General features: G+C 40.2%; 1 pseudogene; it reads left to right on the top strand.

Annotated features, from left to right (window-relative positions):
- The first annotated feature begins 2,529 nt into the window (after positions 1-2,529).
- Positions 2,530-3,890, top strand: LOC117299193 (annotated as a pseudogene).
- Positions 3,891-10,758: the final 6,868 nt, after the last annotated feature.

Consider the following 10,758-nt stretch of genomic DNA (forward strand, 5'->3'; position numbering starts at 1 on the left):
CAGGAACCATGGATTATGAGAATAATGCCAAGAAGCACCTCATTGGTAAATTTACAACACAAAGTTTTTGGAAATAAGTACCACAACTTCATATAAAGATAATTAATCTTTTTCCTAAATTACATTTTACATGTACAGGTAAAATTTACCATTTACAAAAATGATTGTGTTTGTTAATTTGTGTATGAAAATAATTTTCATTTATATTTTACAGGTCACTTCAAAATTTACATTGAAAGGCTAGAATTTGGACAACAAATTCGACCAATTGATGACAGTTTTGTGAAGTATCTGAAGAGGGAATTGACAGAATTTGCAGACGAGTGTTACCAACCCGTCTGTGCACTGGTGGAAGACATTCCTATACCAGTTTGATGGGCAAAAGATACATACAATTTACATGACTTCTACACTGTACATTTACATCTACTTGTCAAAGCCTGTTTAGCATCTACACCAGGTGCCAGGTGCGGCTGCACATTTCAAGACACACCCGGCAAACCCCTTCTCTTAACACCGGGGCAAACCCCTTCTCTTCAAAATCAGTTGCTCCTTCTTGTGGCACTTACCCCATGACTTTCCAGGGACTACCCGAAGGCTTCCAAGATTAAATTTGGCAGTCCCCGTGAAAGTCATCGCTAGTCCAGGGCACACATCAAAATTTACAAGTGCTTTAACATTTTGTTCATGTAATAAATCTGCATGTCAATGACTACAAGTACCTCGTACTTGGTGGTCAGCATCTTGTCAAAACAGCTAAGGAGCTGAAGACCACCAACCCATCAAGCGAATTTGCAGAACGTTGGTGTGTTGTATACGCGGACTTATCCCATGAACTGATAATGTGGTTTTTACATCGCCACAACGTGACCCACAGCAGTCATAAACCTATGGGATTAAAAGACAAGGTTGGTAACATAAAATTAAAGAAAGAAGTTATAGTAGCAAGGTTCCACTTGTGCATCGGGTATCAGAGACAAGTTCCATTGACATATCAACTTTTTTTACACAAAGGCAACTACTGGCAGATTTTTTTTCGCGCCCCTCCTGACCAAGTCACTGACCCCTATTGACACTCCTCTAGAATGTGTGGCATGGTCCAGCTAAGCATTATGGAATAATGAGCTGCCTGGATCGAGCGTTCGATGTGTTTAGGACAATGGCAATGAGATATGTCGTTAAATACGACCTGTGTCAAGTCAACAGTGGAAGGTACTATTATTCCATACAATAAGACCAATATTTTGTATTGGTAAGCACCTTGATTTGTACCTGGCCTTCCCAGTTCCTAAACAACAATGAGTATATTATTCCACGCAATGGGGAGACAGTTATAATATGTCTACACTGTATTGTATTATTTGTACCACTGCATGCTTTTGACGACAATAAAGGTGTTTATTCCACACAATAGGTAGACTGTTCTGTATCTTAAGTATTCAATATAGGCCCTGTAACATTATCAATGGGGGGGGGGGTCAGAGATAAAGGGAAACCGTTAACTATGTTATGCGTCTATACTTTTCATTCGAATAATTGTTTTACAGCTGCTTGGTAAACGTTTATATCATGTCTTTTTAACACATTCGGCAAAAGTACTGATTCACCATTTTCTTTTGCAGTTTGATGGTTATTCCGTAACTCCTTTATGTGTGCGTTCAACTTTGTTGAAGTTTTAAATGTGCCTTGTTTAAGATTATGTCAAACCATTACGGAGACGTTTATATTGCTGATTTTTATATAAAAATATATATATTTGTTTATGTTCAATTATTAATGTACACTATTTTGACACAATTTTGAGACCATTAACTGTCAACGTTGTTCGGTTTTCACAATCAAACAAATTTCTGGTTTGTGTACGGCAATCAAATTATATTCAGAACAAAAACCAAAACACAAGGAGGTCAAAGTATAACATTTGAGGAGAGTATTATGTGTTTTCGTAATACTGTGAACGTAAAAAAGTCATGTCACTTAAAATAAACAAGACCATGAAGTCAAAGAATAATGCAGTATACATGTAGATTTACTTTAAAATCAAACAAGATAAATAAAAGCCCAAAAGCTCCACCTTGGATATTTATTCATGCCCTTAATAAATACCGTGCTATTAAAGGGGCTGTGTCATCATGATCACAGAGTCTGCGGCTAGACACTGAATAGTTAACTATCACCCTTTTACTGCACACGTGCACGTGATGGCGTTCACATCATCATAGTATAATAATGGCGATACCCTTTAAGAATGAAACAGTCAACGCACGCGTATGCAGTAAATGGTTGAGAGTTCATACTCTCTGGACCAGGGGCCGATTTCACTAAACTTTAAATCAATCGCAAACAGCCAATATCCATCGCAAATCACGAAATCAGTCGCAAGTTTGCGACGGATTTTAAAAACTGATTTCACTGAAGTCAGACGTTTTGAAATCCATCGCAAGCCCGTCGCAAGTCTTGCGAATTTGCGATTGATTTTTACGGGCGCTCTTGAGTAGACGCAAAACTCAAATCCATCGTAAATTCAAAATGGCGTTGCATCTGCTGTACGTTAACAATGCTCGTGTTCTCCAAAGAGAACGGATTTTCCGAGACAGAACGAATCCTCTAGATGACTACAACGACAAAAGGATGCATAAGTATTATCGATTTACGAGAAATGGGGTGATGCGGGTGTAAGACATCTTAGAGCCACTTTTACAGCCCGAAACGCAACGGAGCCATGCGATCCCGGCAGATGTGCAAGTGTTCGTCGCACTTTGCTTTTACGCAACGGGGTGTTTCTACAACTTCTGCTCACCATGGGATCTCCGAAGCAAGTGTATGTAGGATCGTCCACAGAGTGACTGATATCTTGGTGGGGATGAGAGGCGATTATATTAAATGGCCTGCAGCAGCAGCGGATGTTGCAAAAACCCAGTGGGGGTTTCACAACCTCTGTGGGTTCCCGGGGGTGGTTGGTGCAGTGGATTGCACACACGTTCCCCTCGACGCCTGCCCACTAGGACAAAACGAATTTACATATGTAAATAGGAAGGGTGTACACAGCCTAAATGTCCAGCTGATATGTGACACCAGCTACAGAATCAACAACGTTGTCGCGAACTGGCCTGGGTCAGTTCACGACAGCCGGATCCTCACCCGCAGCGAAATTGCCCAGGTTTTCAGAAGAGGAGATCTTCAGGGCATTCTCCTGGGAGACTCCGGCTACCCCCAACTGGAGTGGCTGATGACCCCCTTCCGGCAACCAGCAACTGCCAGAGAACGAAACTACGAGTAAGATTTTATGGGATTTTTAGGCCTACTTTCAGCGTCAACCCGTCCTTAAACCGTAACGTGACAACAAAAAAACAATCAAAATGCCGGGTGGAATAATAGGCCTCTGCTTCCATGGGGTACGTAGGCCTACGTTTTCGTTGCAGCAGACTATATACGTTTCTTGTTAAGGCCTTCTTGAAAAAAGCAGTGTGGAGGTAGTTTTCCCCTTAAAAAAGACTAAAAGTTTTTTATACTTTTACTGCCTGAAATGTCTAATTTGCAGTGCTCATCGTCATGGCAGAGTCGTCATTGAGCAGGCGAATGGGCAAATCAAATTGGAATTCCCATGTCTGCGAAAGGGGTTACGTGTGGCCCCCGAAAAAGCCTGCTAAGTCATCGTTGCCTGTGCCGTCCTTTTCAACATCTGCAAGATACTCAACGAGCCGTATCTGGGATGACAGAGGCAACTTGAGATTGTTGACATCGCAGACAACGATGACCAAGGCCCAGACGTCCATCTTGGAAACGCCGCAAGAGCTAGGATGGATCACACTGTCTTTTAGTAATGATTGGTATTGGCATTTTTATCCATGTATATTCCCCATTTTAGTTATTGGGTCGTAGAAAGAGTGTTACGGCAGTTTATATCTTTCTTTGCAAAGAGACGAAGACATGCACGTGTGGTGATGTGTCGTTTGAATTTAGTGTGGGGTGACGGAAGTGTGCGAAATACTATAATATTCAGTGTAATAGTCAGGTTGCTTAGGTCCAAATTTTGATGAGATCGTGACTGACTGGCCCAAAGCACCAAACTTGGTAGATATATTATTTAGGTCCTAGAGAAGATCTTTAGAAGGGGTGACACCTGAAAAAAAATCTTGGAAGGGTACCTAATTTGCATAAGTCCAAATTTGTGCACAATTTGCATATAAAATCTTTTTTTTTAAATTATGTAGCGATTTTGTTTTTCAGTTGAGTGCTGTATTCAGCCCTTTACTAATTAGGCCTATTGGTAGGGTTCAAATTATGTATGTTTTACTTTAAAGTCAAAATAGATTGATGCTTATAACTAATTATCACTATTTAAGAATACTTACAACGTAATTGTTAGTGATTTGACGAGTAATTCATTTATAAAGATTTAATGTACAATTTTATATATTCGTTTTATTATTTGCATCTACAATTTGGAGCTGGGCTTCAATTAGCCAATTCAATGTTTTTTATCCTTCCTGGCGTATTCACTTTGCTATTTTAGATAATAAAGATCAGTTTTAAAAGCATCAGACAAGACATATTTGATTGGGAATCCCTCCCTTTTACCAGGAATTTTGAGCATAACTGCCTGGAAAATTCTTTCCGGCAAGTCTTAAGACACTAGTTGCCATGCTGCTGAATGTACCTAATGTAAAGCACCAAGATATCAATGGGTCACAGGTTTGTCTTTCCATAGCTCAGATGGTCAGCTTCAATGCAAAAAAACAAAGCTTCTGTGGCAAAAAACAGCAGGCATTGCAAAGAAAAGGAGCCACCTCTTCCTCTCTACAATGGGTTATGTATCCATACACTCACAAGATGCAACATATAATGAACATCCTGTATAGACTGGGCATCAGTGTTAGCTACGACCGTGCCATTAACAAGAAGCTTGTCTGCCCTGCAAATCTAACATAAGGTCGATGGTAAACTTGAAATTGCAAGAGCTACAGAAGTCTCCTGGATACACATATTTATTTTTCTCTTAATAAAGAAGGACAAGCTTGAGAAAGAAGATTACATTGCCTGGTCCTGCCTTCCATGCTTTAACTCAGATGCCTCCTTCAGATCCTGCTGCTCTTGACGCCCTCTTTCTGCTTTTATACGAAAAGGCTACAACCATTGATATGATCAAGCATAATGCTTGATGGGATGGATATCCAAAGGCAGGCAGATAACAACATTATCTCAATCCATGCCAAACACCGCTAATTGCTGTGGACCAACTACTGTCTGCCCATGCCAATTTTGTTCAGTGGCGTTGGCCCGAGACATTGTATTGGGAGAAAAGCACTTTTTAGTAACGTTGGTGGTCTCCACATTGAGATGACTCAATGGAACACAATTGGAGACTTTCTTGAAGGATCTGGTTGGACCCCTGCCTTATGTGAAGCTGGTGTGGGCTCCTCAGGTACAGCAGACTCCTTCCTCTAAGCTGCTCACCTCACTAGAACCAGGCACAGTCATCAAGTTACAGCCCTAACAGTTGCAAATCTGCAGAGAGAGATGCTTGGCAACTGAAGGTGGAGTCTGACAGTGGGATTTCTTTTGAAACGTGGAAGCAGAAGATGATTACGGCAAGCCCTACATTTCAGTACTGGGATATCATTCTTGAAATATGAAACACTTGTGCTGATTTTCATCCGTACTCATTGTATCCGAGATTTTGATCTCTTTGGGGAGGCTTTGAAGGCATTGGTGTCTTGGTTCTTTGTTCTGGATCACACCTCGCTCGCTGGATCCCCATTCACATCCGATACATGAAGGCTCTACCACAAAATATCAAAGAAGAGGTCATACAAATGTGGGTTCTTCAAAAGACTCAACACGAGTCCTCTTGCATGCTTCTTGACCATGGTCATGAACAAAACAACGTTAGTAAAGGGTCTGGTGGCGTGGTAGAACTTACCGAAAACCCAGCTGCCTCCAGAATATGGATGGTTTCAGGTCCACAGCAAGCAAGACTGCTGAAGGAATTTGAAGACCAGTTCATGGACGGAGAAAACGTCAACATTTACAAGCAGCATGAACAGGGATGAGTATGCAGGAGGTTTTTAGGAAACAAGTGAAGAGCCTCACTGAAGCAATCTCAGAAATGGGTAACCCTTTCATTGAAGATTCTTCAGAAATGCTTGCTTTGGACACTTGAAATTGTGCTAATAAAGATGTTGTTTCCAAAGTCCGCACAATCGAAGCCCTTGGCATTTCCCAGTTCCAGAAGCATGTTAAGGATGTGATTTTAGACCGAAGCACCAGCATTCATAAGCCTATCAAAAGAAATTATGTGGCCATTTGGAAGCGTCTGAAATCAAAGCCAAACACAAGTGCTAAGCAGCATCGTTCAAGTAAAAACAATGATTGCAATCTTTTCAGCCAGCTCTACTTTGCAATTAAGTCAGTACCGTGACGGAGACTCAACAGAATTCTTCGCCCATGAAAATCATCCTTGGCCATCTTCTCTCTTGGTGTATGGAGCGCTCCTGCCGACGAAAAAACCTGATCTGGTAGAAATTCTGACAACAGATCAGCCAGACCCTCCGTCATACTACCATGCCAAGGTTTTTTACGATGCTGCTATCGTCCACGCACTTCCTGCAAATCAAACTACATTGTAGTACATTCAATGAATCTGGTGAAAAGTTATTTCTCCTTTGGATCCAACAATTGAGGGATAGCAACCGAGTAGAGATAGTGTGGAATACATACAAGAGAGGTATGTTTGAAGCAATCTATGAGGAAGAAGAGAGGAAAAGGTGTAAGGAAGAAGGTTGCAGGGAACACTAAAACTCCTAAACTTTCTGCAGGATCCCATCAAGAGCTATTTCAACTACTAACTGAGAAGGTATCGAACATGAAGTTTCCTGCTGGAAAGGCGAGCATCTGGACAACAAGTTTGAAGTCTGAACAGCGTGCTTCACTGCCCGAGGGATATGGTTGGACAAAGGTTGCATCTGACTGGAAACCTGTGTGGTCACTCATTCCAGAGGCAGCCAGTGTCTGCAGAGAGCTGTTTGGAGTGCGGATGCCAAACACTGCTGCAGTGCTTCAGAAACTGCAGATGCCGCAAAGCTGCAGGCTTTCTTGCACAGCGCTTTACAAGTGCAGCGGAAGCTGCCAAGATCTTTGAAGATATTGTCAGTCTAAACCAATTTTCCCCACATGGGACTGTTTTAATAGTTAAGACGGTAGTAACAACAAATATAACTGTTTTGCATATTTCGAACCAGGATACTTAATTTATTATTATAGTGGCCATCTTGGATTTCTGACAACACATAATTACCTAGGCACATCATCAGTTCATTAATGTTGTTTAAGTGCAGGATATGTAAACAAAACCACCAAAGTAAATATTTCAAAATGACCTTTGCTTAAATGATAAAAATGTACCGAAATTAGTGCTTAAGTATAGAATTTTGCAGCCATTTTGAAATTATGTAAATTAAGTACCTTCCAAAAATATTTTTTGGTGTCACCCCTTCTAAAATTGATTTCTGGGGCCTATAGAAGGTACCTACCAAATTTGGTGTTTTGGGCCAGTCGGTCACGATTCCATCCATAAGCTACCTGACTATAAGAAGTTGCGAGAGAATAATGAAAAGAAAACACCCTTGTTGCACAAATTCGAACTTTCAATAAATGTTTATGATTTATTAATAGATTGGTCTATTTTACAACCGTTTTGAAATCCTTCCCAATAGAGTGCACACACGCTATATATTATACCAATATTCATACCTACACCGTATAATAAACCCAAACAAATTATTATTTTCAACTGCACAATACTATTAAACAAAATAATAAAAGGCCTGAAAGTTGCAGAGTCTCATGATAAATGTGGATGCCCTCACCATTAACGGTGGAATAACATTTATAAAGCAGGTTCGTTTGTAACAGTTTTTTGTCACTTTTGTGGTATTTAAAGGCAGCCTTTCTTGAAATCGGTTTCACCTTTAAAAATAAAATATTTTAAAAATCTTTTTAAAGGCAGTGGACACTATTGGTCATTACTAAAAATAATTGTCAGCATAAAACCTCACTTGGTAACGAGTAATGAGGAGATGTTGATAGTATAAAACATTGTGAGAAACGGCTCCCTCTGAAGTGATGAAGTTTTCGAGAAAGAAGTAATTTTACACAAATTTGATTTCGAGACCGCAAGTTTAGAATTTGAGGTCTCGAAATCAAGCATCTGAAAGCACACAACTCCATGTGACAATGGCGTTATTTTGTGCATATGTTTAGATACACCAAGTGAGAAGACTGGATTTTGGCAACTACCAATAATTTCCACTGTCTTTAAAGACGGTGAAAAGTAAGAAAAGTAAGATTGATTCGTAAAATCTGGAGCATGTTTTTGCACAATTTGGAGGAAATGTTTCTATAGCAATTTTCGGACTATACTGCGAATTTTAAGCTGTAAGTTTGAGAAATACCCCAAAATGCATATTAAAAATGAACCTGATTTTATAGGTTTTCTCGGTCAATTTCGGAAAATGAGCAGCTTAATGAAAATGAGCAATTTAATTTTTGTTATCCATTATTTTTCGGGGACCATGGTTAACTGACAAAGACCTGATATTGTATTGTGTTTGAATGGGTTTAAAAATGTTTTTCTTGGTTTGTTTTGTAAGTATTTTGCCAACCACAATCTGTTTGCGTGGCTTGGCTTATTATGTTCAAGTGCCAACAAATGAACCGCATGCCCTTAACATTCGTAAGGAAAAAAAAAGTAAACCTAGCGTTTTTTAAATTGCACAAATTCCAGAATTGACTGTCCCAAAATAAAATTGAATGACACGCCTCACAGAAACTCCGACGAATTTGAATACAGCTTCATTAAATTGAATGATTATTTTGTTAAATCAAAAGTACATTTTGACTATAGTCTTAAACATAAATCGAATGACCCTTTTCAGTAGCATTCGTTTTCGCGCGAAATTGATTAGGCTGGTGGTTAATTTAGCTGCTCATTTCCCGAAATTAATCGAGAATAAACAATCAAAATTATTGCTCTGACATGGAATTAAACAAAGCGACAGCGGAGCTGCTGGGGAACGCTCTCTGCAGGGTCGCATTGATCTCCTGCAGGACCTCGATGGTCTCCTTCTGATACTCGAGGGACTGTCTCTTGAGTAGCATTTTTTCTTTTGTCAAAGAAACAACTTCCCTGTTCAGGCCTAAAAGATCAACCTCCTTGTTGCCGGGCCCGTTCTTTTGGTCCTGTTTTCTTCTTTGGCTGGTTGTGTTTCTTGGGGTGTTTCTTTAGGGTTGGAGTGGGTAGAATCTCCTGTGGTTGGGACTGAAAGTATACATCAGAAATATAAACACATCATGTTTGGTATTGTTTGTCAAACAAATTTCGGCAAAATTAATTAATGTCACTTCTGAACTGTTCCTAATGTGAGCGTGCATCCATCGGTTTCAGTTTCCGTTTCCGTTTCCGTTTCTGTTTCGCAAGTTCGTTTTAGGGGCCGTGATTACATAATGCCACTCGTTGAAGGGCGATAATGTTCTTGCGTTGGTGGTGCAAGCTGGAAATAATAAGCCAAAAAGAATCCAAGATGAACACATTCTGTTAAATGGATAACAACTATAGGTTTTGGTAGAGTTGTCAAAGTCATGTCCTCATGGAAATGTTTCTGTGACGTGCTATCGTCGTGTCATCACTTTACCCTCTAGACCACTCGCCCATGTTCCCCATAGGCACGGACAGATTATTAACCACCCCATTTTGAATTAATGGTATATATGGTCCAATGCACATAGCTGCCGAGAATCGTTGATTGAAGATTATAAACTGTCCTCATTATTATGTCTTAAGTTGCACCTGGGGAATTGTTTCACATGCCCCATTCGGCATCACTCCGTCGACAACTTCGTCTGGCATACAATCTAGCATGAGCTCGTGCAAAGGGTTTGCATGTGGCTGTGGTCCTCCACCTTAATACAATCGATAGATAGATCAATTATTGAATGACTACAAAAAAACAAAACAATTTACAGCATATAGGAACTAGGCCCGGCACCTGACACTTAAAATGCTGCACCATACATAGCAAAGTAATTGCACTTTATGCTCTCGTTTGATTTTCTCAAGTCGATACTTAATTTGGAAGTTGCGGCCACTTGAAGTCAGTGTATAAATTTTTGCCTCACCCTTTGCTTAAATGATTGCAGACTGATCAATAACAATAGCTTAAAAAAAAGAATAGTGTGACACATGTGATCTTTTGGCAAAGGAAAATGTTACTTTACAAATTCGCCCAACATGCTTTGAAAATATAATAGTCAACCAAAATTAATACCACATACCCGTAACTCCCTTTCCATCTCGCTTATTTTTGTACACCTTTGCCCTGTAGCATAAATCTTGCAATTTTTTGCGGGTGGTTTGCCAGTCCCTGACCATTCCTCAAGCAGCTCGAACCTGTTCAGTGGCAGCTTGCCAGGATGTTCTCTTTGTTGATTCCACCCCTGCACCGCCACCAGAACCAAACAGGGCTGCCTGGTTGTCACGACAAAATAAGGACAGAGCTTTACTCTCAAACTCCTGCCATCGAGGTGTCTTCTGATACTGCAAAATGTATAAGAAATAAATGAAACCCAAAAACGATGATTAGTTCGGTAGTGGGTGTGGCAGGAGATTCTGCTGTCCGCCGACCCCCCCCCCCCCCGAAAAAAAAATAAATAAATAAAAATCCCAAATCCCATCATTCCCGGTTTATATTTTTTTGATTG

Source organism: Asterias rubens, chromosome 14 (genome assembly GCF_902459465.1).
Source record: "Asterias rubens chromosome 14, eAstRub1.3, whole genome shotgun sequence".
In the NCBI taxonomy this organism is placed as follows: Eukaryota; Metazoa; Echinodermata; class Asteroidea; order Forcipulatida; family Asteriidae; genus Asterias; species Asterias rubens.